The sequence below is a fragment of the Perca flavescens genome, chromosome 10 (genome assembly GCF_004354835.1).
Source record: "Perca flavescens isolate YP-PL-M2 chromosome 10, PFLA_1.0, whole genome shotgun sequence".
NCBI lineage: Eukaryota > Metazoa > Chordata > Actinopteri > Perciformes > Percidae > Perca > Perca flavescens.
This window is the reverse complement of record NC_041340.1, coordinates 1,327,810-1,352,038: the sequence shown is the minus strand read 5'-3', so window position 1 is coordinate 1,352,038 and position 24,229 is coordinate 1,327,810. Positions and strand designations below refer to the sequence as shown.

At 38.8% G+C, this 24,229-nt stretch overlaps 1 protein-coding gene across 1 annotated transcript in view; it reads right to left on the bottom strand.

The window, feature by feature from the left end:
• The window catches only part of nipsnap3a (nipsnap homolog 3A (C. elegans)), a 171,704-nt gene that overhangs the window by 125,076 nt on the left and 22,399 nt on the right, over positions 1-24,229 (bottom strand).

The window sequence follows — 24,229 nt, the reverse complement described above, 5'->3', positions numbered from 1 at the left end:
GCCATTGACAATAATGGGTTTCATAGCGCAAAGCTGCCATTTGCGCATCCAATGTGAATGGCCCTTCAGACTGCAAGACCTTGCTTTTGCAGGTGTGTGTCCAAAAAAGTGTATGCTAGCCTATGGCCCTATTATCACCAACACATTGACCAACTTTAAACAGGTGGAGGAGCAACTATGCTTCACCAACAAGTGGCATTTGAACACCCCAATTAAGCATAATACACACTTAATGTCTGGTAACAAACCTTTTGCTTGTAAGCAGTGGCATGACAGAGGTATTTATACTGTAAACCACGACATCCTTTTGCTTGTATCTGCACTTAAGATCAGCCCTAAAATGTTATGGAGTACCATGGGGAAACAGTCTTGAGACGCAACCAGTCATTAAATGGTTTGTTGATTTTCCTGTGAGAGGATTACCGTCCAAGATCTATGCTAAACTGATGCAAATATCCATAAGAGAACTCCCAATAGCAAGGAAATGGGAGAGAGAGCTGAGCCCTGAGGGGAACGGAATTAATTGGGAGACAGTTTGGGACATTTCCCATTGTTCCAAGAATCCAAATCACTAGCAGATCCACTTCAACATAATATATGTCATAGGATATATTGGACGCCTCAGAAGAGATACGTCTCCAAAGGCATTCCTACTCCCTATTGCACGTTCTGTCAACCTGAACAAACACATGGTCTGGGAGTGTGAACGGGTGCATGAGTTCTGGAATAAAACAACATCAATAACGTCTGATGTGATTGGATGTCAACTTCCTACTGACCCGATTGTTTTTTTACTTAATGACAACTCTAAATTACACCTGCTTGGGAGACAGAAGAAAATTTGGCTAGCCGGCTCAACCGCAACCAAGAAAATGATAGCTCAACGCTGGCTCCCCCCCCCACTCGCTTTGTATAAAACAGTTGTTGGCATATTTTCTGGAATAGTTATGCTTGAGCTCTCTACAGCAAGGATTAATAAAGCCAAGTCATCTACTATAGACCTGTGGAGAAAGTGCAGCAATGCAAGTATCAGTCCTAATGATCTCAGCATGACAAGAATTAGAAGAAAGTGACTAGGTAAGGTGTGATTTTTTTTTTAAAGGGATACTTCACCGATTTACCATTCAGCTTTGTATCAGTAGAAACCCGGTAGTATTTCTGAAAGACCGTGCTTCCCTCCCTCATGTCATTAGCTACACCAATGCTAGTATGCGTTAGTTGAACTTTACGGATCCTGCTTGCAAGTGTCCACTCATTAGACAACAAACTGGACTACATCAAACTTCAACGAAACTCCCAACATGAGTTCAGAGACTGCTGTGTTTTTGTTGTTGTGGAAACATGCCTGAATAGTGTACCGAGCTGTCCAGCTAACAGGCCTGCTAGCCCTCCAAGCGCTAATGCTAGTATGCGCTAGCTGAACTTCACTGAGCATATAATGCGTGTGCACTAAATATAGCTTGTTTCGTATGTCGTTTTTATATATTTTAAATGTGTAACACCACTTCAGTCACGATGAAACGTTGTTTCGTGTATATGGTTGAAATGACAATAAAACACGCTTGAGTTGAGTTGAATGCCTCTGTTGGTCTGTCAAGCGGTAGGCGTGGCTTGGGAGTGGACTCATAAAGCAGCGAAGCAGGTGCATACTGGGATTTGGTGTCTTTCATCCATAAAAGCCAAAAACACATTTTCTGGCTTTTCTCGGCCTAGAAGGCACCAATTTCAATTTTCTTTTCACATTTCTACTACATAAGTAACCCAATTTAAAGATATATTCAGCTTTCCAGCGGTGAAATATTCCTTTAATTTGTTTGTTTTGTTTTCCTCCAGGCCGTAGAGGGTGGGGGGTGGTAGAAGGTTTTTGTTCTTGTTCAATTGTATTTGTCTGTTCTGTATGTTCAAAAATATAAAAGCAATACAAATTTGATCTAAAAAAACCCCACTGAGAACATCACTTTTAAAAATGCAGGACAATAAAGAGACATAAATGTTAAACCAACAAAATAAACTACAAAGTAAAAGATTTGACAACAATGACTTGTAATCATTATCTGAGTTATTTAGCTTTGTCTCTGTTGAAATCTGGCTGTCGTATGAAGAAGCATTTAGCTGGAGGGTTGGGGAGAACATTAGAGATCACTTTGTCAAAGCTAAAAACCTCATGGAAAGAGTGTTGGTAACATGGAGAGGCAGACAGTCTTTTCCACTTGGAGATAAACGACAGTCAAGTTAATGATTAAAGACACAGTAAGACAGAGGACGGCCAGTTACTTCATGTCCCCTGGTCCTGTGATAAGGTCTAGGAACTTTGGACCGGGATACATGATAACCTATGTCAGATTGCAGGAACCCAGGTTCCATTCAGTCCAAGATGATTTGTTCTGGGAGATGGGTCAATCCTATGGATAAGCAAATAAGAAGCTGGGTCCAGACTAGTTTAACCCTCTCAGGTTTTTGGTAGCCTATGCCTTTTATTTGTTTTTATTGTCTATGCACATTGTAAAGCACTTTGTGACCTTGTCTGTGAAAAGCACTGTATAAATAAAAGCGCTGTATAAAATCTCTCTCTCTCTCTCTCTCTCTCTCTCTCGAAGTTTGAGTTGGAGAAGGCTAATAAGTCATTAAAAACTAATTTTCCAATCAATAATTGGAATTATATTGTACTGTGTCTGTGCTGTGCATATCATTGTGAATTAGTTATTATTTTTTGTATAGAGATATAGAGCTAACCTCCAGTTCCTCCTTTTTCCTGTCTGAGCACGTCCCTGATCTCAAATGGATTCTGTCAATATAAGACAAAAAATAATCTTAAAGTCTTTCTTTTCTCTCATATGTTTTGTACATATTTGTGTCTCACTGCTGAGGCTCCAGAAAGTCATCTGCAGTTTGAGTCCCAACATGGCCGCTGTATGACAGCTGTGTTGATTAAAATGGAGGCCTATCTATTTCATCAAGGCATTTGAGACAACTGAGACTGTCTAGGCAGCGTCTAACATGTGACCGAGGTGTCCTGGTTTCCCCTGATCAGACAGGTTGGTCCTGTTAGCTGTGTCTCTGTTAGTAATCATAGTCTCAACTATTGTTTCCGTTCAGCTTCAGACTGAGCTCAACAAAGAGGAAAGAATTCATTCTCACTGCCATGTTTCTCTAAGGCTCTTCAAAATTCTTAAGCCACGAACCCCTTAACTGAAAGAGAGATGGGGCAGGGACCCCCTAATACATATGTTATATCAAATAAAGTTCCATATTCAACTGGTCCAACAGGTTCTCACACCCGTCTCGTAAAATACGGACATTTGGTCAGGTGCCATTGTCGGCTTTATTGACGCTAAATGTCTCCCCACCATGGATTCTCCTAACTTTGTCTCCAAGTAAAGCCTACAACCAGCTGTGGGCGTGTAGTTTAGTTCTGTGAGAGAGTAAACAGCTAATCATGTTTCAGTCAGAGAGTAAAAAGTATTCAGGCTGTCCCTCATTCCTCACAAGTGAAGGGATTCAAATCAGCTTGTTTCTTGTTGATTAAATCTGACTTCACTGAACATATAAAGGCTCACTTTGGCCAAAAACTCACAAATCACAGAATAATTGGTAAATTACTTAGTGACTAATCAGATCTACAAGCAGTAAACACCAGTGTTACGTGCCTTGTTTTGCTGTGTGTGTGTGTGTGTGTGTGTGTGTGTGTGTGTGTGTGATCCCCTTCAGGTGTGTGCTGGTGATAATGCTCCTGAGCTGCAGCTGATCTGCTCATCAGCAAAAGGTGTTAAAGGTACCAGCCAGAGCGTGTGGTGCTGGCAGTGGAAGATAGAGAGAGTGAAGGCGCAGTGGAAGCCAGAGGACAGAGAGAGAAGTCTGCATTACCAGAGCCAGTGGGCCAGTGGTGTTCTTCTTTGTTTGGTTGTGATTCGTCTTCTTTTTGAAGATCGTTTTGTGTTTAGTTTGTACAATAAATCCTTTAAGTTCTTGTTGAAAGCGTTGCCGGATATCCTTTGTTTCTCTCCCGGGTTATTATTTTATATTGTTTGCATCCTTTGACCCCTAGACGGATTAGGTACGTAACAACCAGTGTTGACGTATATTATGAATCCCCCAAATATAAGGTGTGCCAGCAGAGTTTCTTCATCAAAGGTGTATAATGTTACCTGTCAGGCTGCTCACCTGTTAAAGTCCCGTCAGAGAGACGTCCTCCTCGTCCGTCTGCAGACACTGAGAGACGCTGCTGCTGTCTGCGTTTATCACTTCCTCATATCTTTACATCCAAACCTAGAAAGGTCAGCATGACGCCAGAGCAAAGGGCCGGTCTGAGCTGTAGTTCAGCCAATCAGAAGCAGCTGGCAGCGTTACAGAAGCTGTCAGTCAGCACTCTGATGGCAGCTGGAGACACTGACAGGACTCCAAAGAGTCCAAACTGAAGGAAGACTGAAGCCCCAAAAGAAGAAGAAACACAACAACAGGTGCATTATTAAATGATGGAGGAACAACAGTCGATATCAAGTCATGACAGCAAACTAAACCTTACGGTGGCCCAGTCGGGTCAACACTAATACAAACACTACAACACAAATGTAGACGCTCACTTCTGTTGTCGCTCTTTTCCGTAATATTTGTGTTTTGGCTTTTGCATTTCTCTTGAACCGTCTGGGCCACCATACAATCTGCATCAACAGAGAGTGGTGGCATGAAACTAATTAACAGATATCTGACACACATCTACAGTCAAACTGTCTCTTTATTCATATTACTTAATTAACAACAACTTTCTATGTTTTGGTGCCTGAGTTCAAAGGATTACTTTACATTTTCCAAGTCTTAATATATAAATATATATTTGTAAGCCCCTTCCTGTGGGCACCTGGCGCCTGGAGATGCCTCTCTACACTGCTCCGGGACTCTGTTGTGTGTTTGATGCGTTGGGGGGTAGAGATGAGAGACAGAAGAACTGGACGCTGGTTCAGGATTGTGGCTGAGACCTTTATCTGGTTTTTATTGTCTCACAGTGAATGCTGCCTTCAGCATCCTTTATGGAGTAGTGCAAAATACACTTTCTTAGAATTAAATCCACAACACAATCTAAACTTGAAAATAATACATAGTTTATGAATTATTAAATACATTATTCAGTCAACGTAAAAGCTGATGTTCCAGTACACAACAACAATATTTGTTGTATACTGAAACACTGTTACATCAGTAAATAAATGAATCTATTTTTGCTTTGCTTCTCACAACAAACTGTAGCTTGATGCTTAAATAAATTCAATGTGTGAACAAATGAACTTAACGGGTGGTTTTAAATGGATATTTTCACATAATTTAGGCCACCGGCGCCGGTTAAGCTGCTTACCTTTATGGAGTAGTGGAAAATACAGTTTGAAAAACCACCTACAGGCACCAAATTTTAAACCTATGGTGTCCTGTAAGGGACAAACATTGGTGAGCGCTCCCTGTAATAGACATAACAACAGTGACGCCTGGTGGTCTACTCATGACCTTACATGTATGCTGATAGTTGGAGGCTGGAATCGTTCCTCCTGTCCATACTGACTGTCAAGTGATCCAGGGATTGATGCCAACTTTTTTCCTATGTAATTATTTATACTTTAAACTTCATATACGTACATAATTTACTGTTTATATTTTTTTTATGTAGAGCAGAGATCTTCAACAGGGGTCCTCAGAATTACTGCAGGGGGGGCCACCAAATTGTCATTTTAAAGTTCCCAAGAAAATTAAAATACCTTAATATGAATCCAACATATAATTTGCAATATTATTAGCAAATATAAATCCGCTTCACAATTTGTGAATCAACTCCTCTGTAGACAGGCTAACTGGCTCATAGGTAAGGTAGTCACTAAGCTCAACAGATAGTTAATGCTAAGGATTCACTATGCCACATGTGTGTTTTACATTAAAACATGATTTATAAAATCATGCCAAAAATTTTTTTTTTAATAGCTTAGTATTCTATGCACTAAATATGTATGAAAAAGGCTTTAGGCTGACCTACACGTTATTGTAGGCCCAGTTTAATATTTAACTTAATTTTATGCAAAATAAATAGTACTGGGTCCCTGATCTGTCTCTTTTACTTAAGGGGTCCATTGGCTTAAAAATTCTTGAAGACCCCAAATGTAGAGTTTTCTTGTATTTTATTTATTATTTATTGTATATCTATATGGATGTCGTGTACTTGCTGCTGTAAAACAGACATTTCTATATATCTAGTCTTTCTTAACATGTTTAAACATATTCACTGCTGTTTAAAAACATAAGTTAAAATATGTTTAAAACATGGCATTAACATAACTTGTAATGTTGCTCTTCAATGTAAAATGTTCGATAAAATATACAAGCTGCTTCATAATGACCATAGACTGTTAATATTATACAGTATATGATCATGACACACTACACACAGGCACACACAATGCATTTGTAGCATTTGTTTGGTTGCTTGTCACTCAAAAATTCTAAATTCAAAATAGCTGCAGGTGATTAGGCGTGGACGAGGAAAAGGACTGTGGAGGGTCATAGGAGCGGTTGACAGAGATGCAGACACGCTGGGTAAGTTTTATTTATAATTTATTTAGCTAGATAATAAATAGACGGGTACTGGTTTGACTGACGTTTAGTCAAACTAATCAGTAGCTAACTATATATAGTATGTGCTAGGTAAGCTGAAGTACGTTTACTTTAGTTGGACTTCGTTACCAGCTCATGCTAGACATGGATGTATTAAGATGCTAGAGCCAACGTTAGCTTGTCAGTGTTATCTTAAGTAACGTTAGCATTGAGTTAAACATTATTGTTATAGCTAGCTTCAGCTGGGTTTGTAGTTTGAATGAAGCACAGACAGACAGACAGTCTGGCAGGTGGTGCGTTTGTGGCCTCATTTTTAAAGGACTTTTAAAGAAGTTTGTTAATACATTTTATCAAATGTTTTGAATTGAGCAGTCATTAACTTAAAAAGTCATCAGTAGTGTCCTACTGTGTACCAACAGGCCTATGACGTTAGCCTTGTGAGACCGTCCTGATCTCGCGAGCTCCAGTTTTCCACTCGCAGATCAGTCTGGCATCTTGAGGCAGAGAAAATTTGGAGCCGTTAGCCAAACGACCGACCAATCAGCGTTGGTTTTGAGGTGGGCTAGGTGGTGATAGAACGATGGTTTATCCAATCAGCTAACCAGTATTATCTAATCTAACTAATGCTTTTTTTCTCTTGGATCCTTCTTTTGGAATATGGTCCGGGAACCTGAAATGGTGCCTTTTATTCCTAAATTCTCGTTACACAAACGGCAAATCTCCTTTACCAACATGTTGCTTGCATGCTGAGCTAACGAGCTATGCTTTGCCTGCAGCAGCAGGGGCGGGCTTGTGGTTGTATTTTCATACGCTTCGTGGATCTGATTGGTTGATTTGGCCCGTCTATCACCAACATAGGTGATAGACAGATGGTTCATCCAGTCAAATAACCAGTATTCCGCCCCTTCCCAAAAGTTCTCCAACGGAAAGTTCCCAGATGGATATGCCGAGCAAATGCGAAGCAATCCATCTGGTGGAGTCAGGTTACTATGACGTAGCTAAGTTGCCACTTTTACTGTGAGCAAAGATTTTTATCCAACAGTAAAATTTGTTCTAAACTGTCTCTGGTGTGGGTAATTGTAGCTAACGTTACCAGTACCAGGGTGTGTTCAGGCACTGAAATGCTTCCCCATAATATAACTGATATAACTTCATGTGTTTTACATGTCAAAGGGATTTAACAAACCATTAAGAATAGACAATGGTTGGGTTAAATCAGACCTTGATACTTATTACTGTTAAAAATAATGTATATAACTTTTTTACACCATGTGTTTCCATCCATAATGTAAGTGTGTCTGTAATAATAATCAGGATTAAACAAATGCTGATTAAAACATTTTTCTTTGTTATTGCAACTGCTGTCTTAAATTGGGAAGCAAGGGCACAGAACATATTTCCCATGCCAAGGCAGACCACCTTACATGCACCTGTACTGCAAGACAGCACCTCTTCTCCCTCCATAGTAGGCCTGCACGATATTGGAAAAAAACATTGCGATATATATTTTTTTCTGCGATAAGAAATTTTGTTTTACAAGATGACATACAGTAAATAAATCTATTTGGAAATTATAAATAATTCTCGACTACTGATTTCTGACTACTGAGGGGTGTGCATCTACATAGAAAATAAAAAAGGAAAGTTTCTAATGTGAACCATTCTTTGTTGAACTTTAATGCTTTACAAACAACCAAAGCAAGTACGCACTGTGGCTACTCTTTTGAAGAGATTATGGAGAAGGAAATAGGTCGAAATACACTAGTTGACTGATTTGACACCATTGTATTCATATAATATTATTAATCCAGGCTAAAGTCAATGATATTAATAATAATGCATGCATGTTGCTTCCTCTAAATTTCAGGTTATGGTTGACTAGCGGGGCCTGCTTTGGTTGTTTGATAAATTGTTCAACATTAATTGTGATTGGTGGTTGGCTATGCATGCAGAGCCTGCATGTCACACACTAGCAACAAACTGTATACACTTAAATCAGTGTAAATGACGTTATCAGACACAGACTGCTGTTGTAGTTAAGTGTTACATCTCCAGCGTCGCCGCTCCAACCATAACGTTAGTTGGGATAGACGCCTTTAGGCTCATACATCACATACACAAATTGCCCACATGGCTACCTGTTTTAAACCGGAAGGGTCGCAGGTAACATGTAAAAGGAGAACGGTGAAAGTTTACTTTTCTATCAAGCAGCAAAAAAGTTTTAGCGTCAACATCGCAATGTCCTGCAATGTGACTATCGCGCATGCACCAAGGTTATAATCGTTAACGAAAACGAACGAAATAACGAAAACTAGATGGGAAAAAACATTGCCGTTAACTGAAATAAAAATAAAAACGAGGCATTACAAAAAAACGATAACTAAACTAAAACTGTAATGTCTGTTTGCAAAACTAACTAAAATGAAATAAAATTATCGAGTAAATGTCCTTAGTTTTCGTCTTTGTCAATGTCTTTCACAGATCAAATAACATATCTTTCAGAGTTGACATTTCCGACCTGTTTTATTCAGTCTATGCCGTAGACATGTATAGTTTCCGACTGGCAACTCAGAAATTCCCGACATTCCACGTCAAATTGAACACAACATGTCCGTTCCCCTCGCCTGGCATCATAGCAGTACCGAAAGTCTGAAGTAAGCAGCAGAGTCCTATCTGATTATGATGACTGTGTCAGATAAAAGCAAGTGCCTCGCAGTGGAAACTGGTAAAATAAGGGAAAAATCCCACAAATTTGAAAATACATTACATTTGAGAAGCGCGCACAAGGAGGCTAACCTAGCTTACCTTAACAAGCAGCGACAGGGCAAGGAGAACGCAAAGCCCCCTTCCCCCGAAATAGAAGCTAATCCCAGGCCGGTACAGGGCGTGAATGTATGTGGTCAGGGCCAGGCAACATGACAGAGACAACCGCAGGACAGAGAACACTACAGGTGGGCTTTCACCGGCGACCTGACAGCTGCTGGTTAGTAAATAATTAGGAACACTAAAAGCGTGAGGAAGCGTGGGTTAATACGTGTATTGATACTGGGATGTCTAGCTACACAACTGTGTGAGTCGATCGAGTTGAAAAGTTCGCCACTTTACTCGAACCAAAGTTCAAAACAACTGTTGATGTATAGTCTGTAGGCTATTTAGGTTTATTCCTGGCATATGTCACTTACACATTTTGTACTTACTGCGGCGTCTTGTGTAGACTGTTTACATATTTCTGGTCATCATATGTACATTTTATGTATTGGTGTTATTGTTGAATACATTGAAACATATTTCTAAAATGGCATGATGTTTTTGTTGAGTTATTATTACACAATACTTTTTTTCTGACCTTTTTGAAAATCTTGCCCCCGACAAATAACCCATATTACAAAAAAAGACTAAGACTAAAATACTAAGCATTTTCAAAAAATAAAAACTAAACTAAACTTGCAAACCCGCTTTAAAAACTAATTAAAACCAAACTGAATTTGAAAACAAAATGAAATAAAAACTAATGAAATATGCAAAACTATAATAACCTTGCAGCCGGGGAGGCTACACTATGATAATGATCTGAAGTGTCTTTTATATAGACCTTAGTGGTCCCCTAATACTGTATCTGAAGTCTCTTTTATATAGACCTTAGTGGTCCCCTAATACTGTATCTGAAGTCTCTTTTATATAGACCTTAGTGGTCCCCTAATACTGTATCTGAAGTCTCTTTTATATAGACCTTAGTGGTCCCCCTAATACTGTATCTGAAGTCTCTTTTATATAGACCTTAGTGGTCCCCTAATACTGTATCTGAAGTCTCTTTTATATAGACCTTAGTGGTCCCCTAATACTGTATCTGAAGTCTCTTTTATATAGACCTTAGTGGTCCTCTAATACTGTATCTGAAGTCTCTTTTATATAGACCTTAGTGGTCCCCTAATACTGTATCTGAAGTCTCTTTTATATAGACCTTAGTGGTCCCCTAATACTGTATCTGAAGTCTCTTTTATATAGACCTTAGTGGTCCCCTAATACTGTATCTGAAGTCTCTTTTATATAGACCTTAGTGGTCCCCTAATACTGTATCTGAAGTCTCTTTCCTGAAATGCAGCCTTGGTGCAGAAGTACAGCCACCAGAGCCAGTCCCACAATGAGCTTTCCTTAGGATGCAACACAGTCTCACTCCCTACTCGTCAAATGTATGACGCATGGTCAAGGACCCTGGCGTCAAGTTTCAACGAAATAGGGGTACCCTTGACGTTATTTTTTTCGGACGAGGGGGTCCGTCAGATAGACATTCATGTTATTCCCTCACCGTCGGATATCGACGAAAGAAAAAAAACACCCCCCTTAACTCGAAATCTGTGACAGTTATTATTGGTATTTTTAGCCCAATAACCGCTGTTTTAATCAACATTATTCACGAGATATTATCATGGTTTATATGTATTTCTTTTCATGTTATTATTTCGGTATATTTCGGCCAGGGAAGTTAGATTGCTTTTTTGTTGATTTATATTTTTTAAACTATAATGCTACATCTATCAACATTTATTTAGATGTTATCATTGTATTCATTTCTTTACTTTAATAATATTATTTCGGTCTTATTACCGGTGAAATATTACAGTACAGGCTAATACAGAGCATTATGATATGATCCGAGCAGGAAGCATTCAAAGCCGATAGGCCTATCCCACAATGCAATGCGGCCATTCATTTCAAAGAATCGGGCAGCGATCAGCTGGTCTTTAACGCCAGGATCGCTTCAATATACATATATACAGTCAGTGGTCAGTATCACTTCAATATACATATATACAGTCAGTGGTCAGTATCACTTCAATATACATATATACAGTCAGTGGTCAGTATCACTTCAATATACATATATACAGTCAGTGGTCAGTATTACTTCAATATACATATATACAGTCAGTGGTCAGTATTACTTCAATATACATATATACAGTCAGTGGTCAGTATCACTTCAATATACATATATACAGTCAGTGGTCAGTATTACTACAATATACATATATACAGTCAGTGGTCAGTATCACTACAATATACATATATACAGTCAGTGGTCAGTATTACTACAATATACATATATACAGTCAGTGGTCAGTATCACTACAATATACATATATACAGTCAGTGGTTTAGTAACCAGCAACAACACGTTGCTCAGTTTTGTTCTAGTAAGTTTAAGTAGAGTTTAAACGGATCCGCGGAAGTGACATAGTAATTACCCCTCCTCGTCTGTGAAAGAATGTTGCACGTTGTACGTGAGAATTTACACAATAAAATACTAATAATGAAAAAATAGTGTTTTATGGTTAGCACTTTAATTTGCCTTATATATATACTATATAACAAAACCTACAGTTGAGTGTTTACAAATACAGCCTAATGGCTTGTTTGACTAATTTGCATTTGTTTTGACTTGTACTGTTGTGAAAAACAATAAACGATGTACAACATGCAGTTATTTAAAAACGCAATTTTCTAATTTTGCAGTTGATGAACATTAATAGCAAAGACAAAAGGGGAAAAACATGAATATATTTATGTGTGGGACTTAGTTTGATTTAAAATCACACTGCATTATTAGTTGTTTTAAATTAATTACTTTTTTGAAATATCAATTTATGGTAGGCCTAACATATTCATTATTATATTCAGAAGATGATCCTCATATCAATCACCGTGGTTACAGCTTGTAGCCATCCTAACCTTTGTAGCCTTTACTGAGACTACCTTTTCAAAATTAAGAAGGGACTAGTTTTAAGAAGCATTTTCAGGAAATTACAAGGATAAGCAGATTGTTACCGAGGTTTTTGTTCACAGAGTAAGATGTATATAGCTTTGTTTGGGTATGTGTACATATACAACATGTGTTTTGGCATTTTTGGCACACTTCTACCTCAGCACTACTGCACAAAGACAAAACTCACACATCTCATTCAACCATTTCACAAGCTGAGAAAAGGGTCATGACATGGGTCAGAGGATATCAGAGGTCATAAATGATGAACCAATCCATCGGCTCTGCTCCTACACGCACCTTGGTGTGTATATGGACAACGTGCACCTTTGGCTGGAAGGCCCGTGTTGAAAGTGTGTGTTATCATTTAGAGCAGACACCCACGGTGAATCAGATGGTTTATGTTATACAAGGCTGCATTACAGAGCATATATGACTGTCATGAAGGTTGTGTACACAGAATATGGTCTGCTCTATCTTTATTTTCCTTGCCAAGTATGAGCTCTTATCCTCTGGCAGAAGATATGGGTAAACTCAACATTTCTAAACTATAAAAATGTTGATGATGATATAGGCCTAATTTGGACCTACCTCAATTAAAACTTTAAATAATGTTGCTTGAGATTGAGGGTGTGCAATAGCTTCATGATATGATGCATATAGGGTTGTGTGTACATTGCTCTTGTCACTGTTTGTGAAAGATGAGCAATAGATTGTTGCTGTCTGATGTGCTTTAGTCTGACTACATATCACTTTGTTTATGTTGTTTTTTTATTGTAAGTATGTCAGCTGTATGATAAAACAATATATGTCAAGTGTTATTTGTGAAGCATTTGAACTCGAGGCAAATATCCCTCTGGGGACAATAAAGTATCTCCTGCTAAGTGGTCTCCATGATGTGTAAAAATTAAAACCTTGTCGTAGGACTATAGCAAACACATCGTTGGAAAGGTCTCAACCTGGAGAGTAACATATGTCAGTCTGAAGAGGATACATTACTCCTGCTTTGAAATATTGACCTCTGAACCTTGAACCCAGTACATGTATGAAGGCCTGTCATTAGCAACAGAAGGTTCTACACACATAAAACCAGCTGTTATAGAAAGCTCTGGACCTCAGCTGTCATGTAGATATGGTCACCAAAGTTTATCCACTGTAAGCACTGTCAAATATGGTAATAAGCTATTTTCGCCTATTTAACGATTCAATTTTTTAAAATCCCCATCCCAAAAAAACCCAGGGTGTATCCAAAATTATACACTGCCAACTTCTAATTATGAAAGGTATACCAATATATTTAAAAACTACAACTCCCATAAGAGACCCCACAGAAGCTTTTACAAAGCTTGAGCACTTGTAGTTCTTCCGGGATGGATGGGAAGACTTGTTCAACTCCTGTGTTTCTGCTGTCTGCCGTGAATGGGCTTGATTCCATTTCAGATTGCCGCCGCCCGCCGGCCAGCCGAGCACACAATATATGAGACAAATACATGAAACTGTATTTTATTATTATTGCTATCTTTATTGTTTAACTCCTCAAATACAAAAACATCAATATTACGAATATTATGTACTTTTATCTTCTCATCCGCTGAGCGGGACGTACTACGTCACTTCCGGAGATTTTTTAAAACGTTATTACGGTGCATAACTAACAAAACTGAGCAACGTGTTGTTGCTGGTGACTAAACCACTGACTGTATATATGTATATTGTAGTAATACTGACCACTGACTGTATATATGTATATTGAAGTGATACTGACCACTGACTGTATATATGTATATTGTAGTAATACTGACCACTGACTGTATATATGTATATTGAAGTGATACTGACCACTGACTGTATATATGTATATTGTAGTAATACTGACCACTGACTGTATATATGTATATTGAAGTGATACTGACCACTGACTGTATATATGTATATTGAAGTGATACTGACCACTGACTGTATATATGTATATTGTAGTAATACTGACCACTGACTGTATATATGTATATTGTAGTAATACTGACCACTGACTGTATATATGTATATTGAAGTGATACTGACCACTGACTGTATATATGTATATTGTAGTAATACTGACCACTGACTGTATATATGTATATTGAAGTGATACTGACCACTGACTGTATATATGTATATTGTAGTAATACTGACCACTGACTGTATATATGTATATTGTAGTAATACTGACCACTGACTGTATATATGTATATTGAAGTGATACTGACCACTGACTGTATATATGTATATTGTAGTAATACTGACCACTGACTGTATATATGTATATTGAAGTGATACTGACCACTGACTGTATATATGTATATTGTAGTAATACTGACCACTGACTGTATATATGTATATTGAAGTGATACTGACCACTGACTGTATATATGTATATTGAAGTGATACTGACCACTGACTGTATATATGTATATTGAAGTGATACTGATCACTGACTGTATATATGTATATTGAAGTGATACTGACCACTGACTGTATATATGTATATTGAAGCGATCCTGGCGTTAAAGACCAGCTGATCGCTGCCCGATTCTCTGAATGAATGGCCACATTGCATTGTGGGATAGGCCTATCGGCTTTGAATTCTTTTAGCTCGGATCATATCATATGTTCTGTATTACAGCATATACTGTAATATTTCACCAGTAATACGACCAAAATAATATTATTAAAGTAAAGAAATGAATACCATGATAACATCTAAATAAATGTTGATAGATGTAGCATTATAGTTTAAAAAATATAAATCAACAAAAAAGCAAACCAGCTTACCTGGCCGAAATATACCGAAATAATAACATTAAAAGAAATACTTATAAACCATGATAATATCTCGTGAATAATGTTGATTAAAACAGCGGTTATTGGGCTAAAAATACCAATAATAAAACTCTCACAGATTTCAAGTTAAGGGGGGGACGTGTTTTTTCTTTCGGCGATATTTGACGGTGAGGGATTAACATGAATGTCTATCTGACGGACCCCCTCGTCAAAAAACAACGTCAAGGGTACCCCTATTTCATTGTCCTCTTTCCAGGGTTCCTTGACCATGCGTCATACATTTGACAAGTAGGGAGTGAGACTGTGTTGTATTCTTCGGTAGCCTGAGTAACTTTAACCGTTGTTCATGTGAAATCTGAAAGACAGCCTGATCATCTGTTTATAGACTATTTGTGGGTGGCTGTTTGCTATTTGACCTATCTATTCCTGTCGAATAGCGCACGACACCCCCGCTGTATTCCTCCGAAACGTTACTGTTTAAAATGCTTTCCAGGTTAGTGGGGGTGCATACCACTCAAAACCAACCTTAAAAACATAGTAATCTTCCCCCAGCGTTTTGTTTGTTGCTAAACTGTGTGTGTAAAATGATGGATGACATTTATGTTTTCAGGTAACGTTACTGTTGACGTTCAAAAAGGCCTGCGTGTGTGTTTTGAGAAATATCTTCATACTGCAAGGCTATATTTATTATGTTAAGTTGGATATTGGATGTGAAAAGAAGGAAATGGTTCTAACATTGTACTTTAGATGTGTGTGAATTTCCCACACCAGGAGTAATTTATATAGTTCTATTTATAGCGATCGATTATCTATTCAAAAAATGTTCTATGTAAAATGTTCTATTAAAGAAAAGATAGAAAATAAATATTTGTGTGTGCTGTAAAGTGGTTAGAAAAAATGAAATCAGAATCGGCTAAAATCGGTATCGGCTGGCCTAACTCAAAGAAAATCGGAAATTGGAATCGGCCTAGAAAGTTGTAATCGATGCATCTCTAGTGTTACCCTTTTCTCATTGGATTGACACATTTTGCCAACCCTTTTGCAGAACAGTTAACACAGATGTCATTCAAGCAGTCCAGACTCCATTGTTTTAGCTATGGTAACCAAACAGAAACCATCTGTTCCTAACTATTAGAAACTACGTCCATCAGTATGACATCACTGAAGCACCTGTTTGACACTCCTTCACACAAATCTTCAATTAGCAATCAGTGTGCAGGGTTAGGCCATGTGTCCCCATCGTCAAGACAGAAGAGACTGAGTATCAATAGTGGCTATTTCTTATACTCCACAGTAATAAATGTTTATACTTTACTGAAAATTTTTATTTTCTTTATTTCTTATAATCTAATAGATTTTATTTTGGTTTACATGTATTTTGTGTAATATTTACAGTATTTCAGTTTTCAGCCACAGTTTCAAAATAAGAATCAATGGAATCAATAAAATTAGCATCACAGCATTTCTGATTCTGGATCCAATTCTTTGCAAGAAGGTAAATTTGACAACAAATGGCACTAGCATGAAAGCTACGTCCAGTAATAGGCTACAATGACAAGCAATGGTTTACTGATTCGCACTGAGTGCTGTATTTTGTATTTTGTTGTCCACTGTGAAATGGTTGATTGGAAGAGCTGTAGAAAGTCACATAATTGGTTAGCGACTACCTTCTCAAGGATTTTGGAGAGAAAGGGAAGGTTAGCTATAGGTCTATAGTTTGCTAAGACCTCAGGATCGAGGGTAGGTTTTTTCAGAATAGGTTTTCATCACAGCTACTTTAAATGACTGCGGTACATGACCTGTTAATAAAGACAAATTGATCGTGTCTAGTATTGTGGGGTTGACCACGGGTAGTGCTTCTTTAAGTAGCCTCGTTGGGATGGGGTCTTAGAGACAGGTAGTTGGCTTAGCTGAAGAGACTTTTAACATTAATTGTTGAACGTCTATAGGATAAAAGCAGCTTAAGTATGTATCAGGTCTTATCGTTCTCTCCAGTCCTCCTGCGCCCAATGGAGAGCTGTTAGAAGTTGAGGGCAAAAGGTGATGAATTTTATCTCTAATTGTTATAATTTTATCATTAAAGAAGCTCATGAAGTCATCACTACTCAGAGCTAGAGGAATAGATGGCTCAGTAGAGCTGTGGCTATCTGTCAGCCTGGCTACAGTGCTGAAAAGAAACCTTGGGTTGTTCTTGTTTTCTTCTATTAATGATGAGTAATAGTCTGATCTGGCAATTCTGAGGGCCTTCCTATAATTTTTCAGACTATCTTGCCAATCTACACGAGATTCTTCCAGTTTGGTGGAACGCCATTTACTTTCAAGTTTTCGCAAGATTTGCTTTAATTTACGAGTTTGGGAGTTATACCAAGGTGCTAGTTTCCTTTGCTTCATCATCGTCTTTTTGAGAGGAGCGTCTGAGTCCAAAGTTGTCCGTAGGCAGGTCGTAGCACCGTCTACGAAGTTATCACGTTAGGAGGGACTGAGGTTAACATAAAGGTCCTCTGTTATGTTAAGGCACAACATTGAGTTAAATGTTAAATGTAGTTATAGCACTGTCAGATAGGCATCTAGTGTAGAAACTTTTATTTAATTTCTTATGTTCTGGTAATAAGAATTCGAAAGTTATTAAAAAATTATCTGATAATAAAGGATTTTGCGGAAATACTAATTAAATCTTCAATTTTGATTCCATATTCCAGCACAAGGTCGAGGGTGTGGTTAAAACTCTGACTGAAGCCAATTGAATATAGTAGTGAATTGAAAGCAGTACTAAGGCTTTTGCTGTCAACGTCCATATGGATATTAAAATCACCTACTGATTGAAGGACTATACTTGATAAGAACTCAGAGAATTCAGATAAAAATTCAGAATACGGACCTGGCGCGTGGTAAACAACAACAAATGTAATTGGCTGTACCCTTTTCCACGTTGGGTGTTTAAGAACAAGGCTTTCGAACAAGTAATAATTTAGTTTATATCTATTCAAGTACAACAGGCAACACAATATATCACGTCAGTCACGTCGTATTGATTACGAAGTATTTCCCCACTGTATGTGTGCGCATACACACGTGTGCGTTTGTGCGAAAAAGTGCCGTCCCTGACTGGCTCAGGTCTTTATTAAAACATCAAAACTATCCTCAGTTTCCGCCTCTGCATTTTGGGTCCGCAATTCTCCAGCCATCCATAACAGTAGTAGCCTATATTTTAATTTAGCGTCTTTAATGGTAAGAGACCGCACAGGGATGGATAATGAGCGTTGTTTAAGATTAAATTACAATGCCACATACTGTATGGCACACACCTTCAGATATGAGAGACCCCCTCAGATTTTTGACTTTGTTGCTTTCATGGGTCAGTCCTCACTCTATGGGAGCTCGGCTCCCTCTGGCTCCCACGTAATTCGAGCACTGAGTTTAACCCTCTCAGGTTTAAACCATTTGTTCCCGTCTTTGTTTCCCCTGGTCTCCTTGGGTAATAATGTTTGTAGAACTTCAACCCTGTGATGCACCATCATGTTCTAGACATCATTTCTTTCAGGAGAACCTGGGCTATCAGGATATGCTGCAGTGATGTCACATGGATGTATAAACTGTTATATAACTATAGAGACAAAAGAAAAGACTAAACGGAAATTAAATCTCACAGAAATGTATTGAAATAATGACAGTTCCTTCTGGCTTTTGAAAAGTGTTCTTCTATATGTTGGCAATCAGGGAAGCAGAAATAAACTCTGGAACTAACACAAATATACAACTATTTAGGTTTTTTCCCATAAAAGTACATACGCTTTTATCCAAAACGGTTAGTTGTGTCACCTCTAATGTATTATCTGTCTGCTATGAGACATCAGTAGGCCAATCAGACTCATTTCAGCCTCCAGGCCTCCAGGGGCCTCCTGGCCTCTCTGGACTTGTCCTCCAACACTCAACAGAGTGTTTGCTCAGCCAATGAGATAAGCCAAGTGGGAGGGACTTGTATTATCTCATTGACTGAGCAAACACTCTTTCCTCTGATAACACTGCATGTGATTGGTCAATAGACCCATCAGTCAGCCGCCATCTTGGCTCTGCCACTGGTCTGCATCGAAAACATTTTCATCCAGAAAGATGACTAAATAGCCGTTCAATTTGATTAATCACTTTGGAATTACTCATGGAAAGTAATATATCTTTCACAATTTGTTCATTCTTTCTTCAGATATTCACTGACTCAACTAGCAAAAAAAAGATGTTTTCATTTGCAGATTAGTGGTCCATCCAAACATTCATTTGTTATCAGATAGAGAGCTCCACAGCTGTATGTCACTAAAAACATTATATACATACACACAAACACACACACACACACACACACACACACACACACACACACACACACACACACACACACACTAGTTATCAGATAGAGAGCTCCACAGCTGTATGTCACTAAAAACATTAACGTGCTGCCAGCCTTCAGCTCACACTTCAAACACATTTTAATTTCATCTTCAACCTAATGTTGATTGTATTTATTGTATTTCTGTAGAATGACCTGATATATCTTCAGATTTGGTGTATGTTTAGCTGCTTGTTTGATTTTCTGTAGAGAAATGATCATGTTGTAGTTGTATATTTGTGTAATAGAGGAGGACTTCTCTCCTCTCCTGCTGTAGCTGCTGCTTTTTAAATGCTATTGTATCTATTTCATATGTTATAAATAATTTAAACTAAAGTAAATACCTGCACTCGGTCTCTGCGTTCCTCTCCCAGAAATCCAGCCAACATGGCGGAGGATCTTTATGCAGTTGGACAGTTTGAGTCCCCAGTCAGAGTTGTGTTAGTTTCTCTGCAGCTTTCTGCTCTCAAACTACACTAACAGAAAGGTCCATTACATTACCTTCAGCTGGAGATACAGACGGAGGAAACTAACTGCACCACAAGTTGTGTAAAAGTGAAAGTAAACTTTAAACAGGAAACGCCCTGAACACCTGAGTCACATGATCATAAAGACCAGTTGGGGCACATTCAGACACGACAACACGGAGCAACACCTTTATTTACAGTTTCTTTTTCTTTTTTTCTTTCTTTATTCAGAGTACAGATATACAAACTAACTAACAAACAAGAACCATTTACATATCCACTTCAGAAATAGAGCTTTAGACTTGGGTCGTCATAGAAACCAAACTTAGGAGCTTCTACATAACTAATCAACATCAACAAGAACATACAATCAGAGAAAAGAAATAAAAAAGGGTTATGTCAAATTAACTTCAGAGTTAAAATATCTACATTTATGGATCAAATGTTTCACTAATAGAGAACAAAATCTACCTGCTTATCTTCAACAAAAACACCACACACAGATACACACACAAATACACAAACACACACACATACACACACACACACACACACACACACACAGGCACATACACACACACACAGACACATGCAACAGACAGACAGACATACACACACACACACACACACACATACACACACACAGATACACAAACACACACAAAAAGACATACAGACACACACACACCCAGAGCTCTCCAGTAGATGGAGGTAATGATCCCAGAGCTCTCCAGTAGATGGAGGTAATGATCCCAGCTCTCTCCAGTAGATGGAGGTAATGATCCCAGCTCTCTCCAGTAGATGGAGGTAATGATCCCAGCTCTCTCCAGTAGATGGTGGTAATGATCCCAGAGCTCTCCAGTAGATGGAGGTAATGATCCCAGCTCTCTCCAGTAGATGGTGGTAATGATCCCAGAGCTCTCCAGTAGATGGAGGTAATGATCCCAGCTCTCTCCAGTAGATGGAGGTAATGATCCCAGAGCTCTCCAGTAGATGGAGGTAATGATCCCAGCTCTCTCCAGTAGATGGAGGTAATGATCCCAGAGCTCTCTAGTAGATGGAGGTAATGATCCCAGAGCTCTCCAGTAGATGGTGGTAATGATCCCAGAGCTCTCCAGTAGATGGAGGTAATGCAACACTTATGGATGCCACCGCTGTTAAACTCTATGAAGACTATGAAGAAGCCTTGTCAAATGTTTCAGAGAAGGTTGGCAGATTCTACTTGACGTTCCTCCAGGTAAGTTGATATTATTAGGACTTTGTTGTCAAATAAATTACATTTATGTCTTCAGCATCATTGTTGCAGTGCATTTACAATTTGCTTTATGTTGTTATAGCGGCAGTGACAGTTTGCTACTTTTTGATGCGTGCTAGCGTTAACGTTCTTGTACAGCTTGAACAGCGATGCTAACTTAGCTCGTTAAAGTCATCCCTGTAACATGGGCTTTGCCTGGTCTTTGTATGGAATTGGCGGTCTGAAATGTTATTACAGTTTTTTTCGATTGCTAAACGACACAACTGGAGCTACATGGGCAAAACTCTAACTCCAGTCTGCACAGCAGACAACTCTAGTTGGTTTCTCATCGCTTGAACACAGTTTTCTAAAATCTACACACTTATCCCATGACTTTAACCACAACGAGCACAACACTGTAGATTTACAGCACTTTGTTCAGATGCTAACACACTGCTGTCACTGTTAACCACACATTCAACACAGAATAGATTTCAGTCTGGTGCCTATCAAACACTGCTGATTGGGATTGTAGCTGAAAGCCTAAGTGTCTTGTTTTAGACTAGTTAGTGAACATATATGGTATTTATACAGAGAAAGATCAGAAAGCCTTTTTTTATATACAAACACCAAATAAGAATGAAACAATGATACACTGTACCGTTTGAGAGAAACAGGTAAAAGATCAAAGATACCAACATGTCCAGGTAAGATGTCTGAGGATATATACACTAGCCTCATGAGACCGTCCTGATCTGGCGAGCTCCAGTTTTCCCCTCCCAGATCAGTCTGGCATCTTGAGGCAGAGACAATTTGGAGACGTTAGCCAAACGACCGGGCCAATCAGCGTTGGTTTTGAGGTGGGTTAGGTGGTGATAGACCGATGGTTTATCCAATCAGCTAACCAGTATTATCAGACAGCGGTAGCCCTAATTCTGTTAGCCGCTCACTAATGCTTTTTTTCTCTTGGATCCTTCTTTTGGAATATGGTCCGGGAACCTGAAATGGTGCCTTTTATTCCTAAATTCTCGTTACACAAACGGCAAATCTCCTTTACCGACATGTTGCTTGCATGCTGAGCTTACGAGCTATGCTTTGCCTGCAGCAGCAGGGGCGGGCTTGTGGTTGTATTTTCATACGCTTCGTGGATCTGATTGGTTGATTTGGCCCATCTATCACCAACATAGGTGATAGACAGATGGTTCATCCAATCAAATAACCAGTATTCCGCCCCTTCCCAAAAGTTCTCCAACGGAAAGTTCCCAGATGGATATGCCGAGCAAATGTGAAGCAATCCATCTGGCGGAGTCAGGTTATATATACACAGCTATAAGAAAAACATGAAACACACTATACCTTTATTATAGTAAAACTGTGTTCTTACTGTTTTTCAGAAAATAATGGAGGTGAAAACAATAGATACACCATATTCATTAGGGACTATCCGTTATTTATTTAAGGGGACAGTGGAGAAGTTTTGGGACCTTTAGTCAAAATATACCTGACCTTCACTTCACTAGCAATACATTTTGGATAACCCTCCAACATGATTGTAAGAAAAAGGACGAACCTCCCCAACTAGTTATTGTATTGATTTGGGATTGGCAAAGCTGTACAGATTTCCATATAGGTGGTTAAACGGCTGCATTCTCATCTGACGCATCCCACTCCTCTGTTATGGTGTGGTGGCCATTTCAGTAGATTTACTCACTAACATTGTTGTGGAAACACAATAAGCATGGAAACTAAATGCACACTTCCTGCGTTACTTCAAATGCTAAGTTACTCATCTAGTAAACTAGTATTCACATGAAATAAAACAATTAAACATTGAGACCATTCAGCAAAGCACACTTAGTTTCGGCTTTTCAAAATAAAAGTTTGCGTCTGGTCAGCTATGTTTCCGTACGGTGTTTTGGATGTTTTTGAACTAAACAGTACGGCAATCATGCTAATGAATACAATTATTTTTGCAGCAGACACCAGTTACAACACGATTGAGCTAGCAAAGCAGGTTTGTGTTTATATGTGCGAGCAGAATTTATTCAGTTTGGGAAATCCCACGATCTCTAAGCTACAGGTCTGGCTGACTAAACAGACATCTGCTAGCGATAGGGGCCGAGACTGAGAGAGCTACATGCAACTACATGGATAAATATGCACCAAACAAGCCACTTTGAAATTTTGCTCCGACAGCTTCGTTGTCGCACGGAGCGCTACAGGAAATCATTCCTACCACAGGCGATTCCACTTTTTAACACCTCATCACTGGGTGCTAGATAATACTCTTATACATCACATCTGCACTAAGTGCAACTTGTACAACAGGTTTATCTACATATTTATCAATACTAGTTAAGTACATTTTGTATAACTTGTATATATTTAAAATATTTATTCTTGTATTCTACCCCTATGTTTACATTACTGTACCCTACATCTCACAATCTTGTCCTTTGTCTCTGTGATGCTGTAAATCTTGTTCTCTGTTGATATGAACCTGCCACCTGCCATCAGTACTGCTAACAAATGGAAAGCACTATGTTCAGGGCCATACAATTTGTTCATTGTACAGTATACAGCCTACAATGCACTGTACTACAGTATACAATACTAAAAGGGACAAAAATCATCTTCGTCCTCCTCTTCTCTGCCCTCCTCCTCCTCTTCCTCCTTGTCGTCACCTTGCATACGCACTCGTCCTCATCCTCTCACATTGTTTCTTCTATCAGTTCAGCGGGTGGTGATGGAGCAGTTGATATGACACATGCCTTTGGTGTGGGAGATCTGGGTTTGATTCCCACTGTGATACATCAACCAATGTGTCCCTGAGCAAGGCACCTAACCCCTAGTTGCTCCAGAGGCGTGTTCCCTCTGACATATATAGATCAATTGTAAGTTGCTTTGGATGAAAGGGTCAGCTAAATGACATGTAATGTAATTCTCAGACTTTCTCCTTCCCACCTTCAACAACCTGT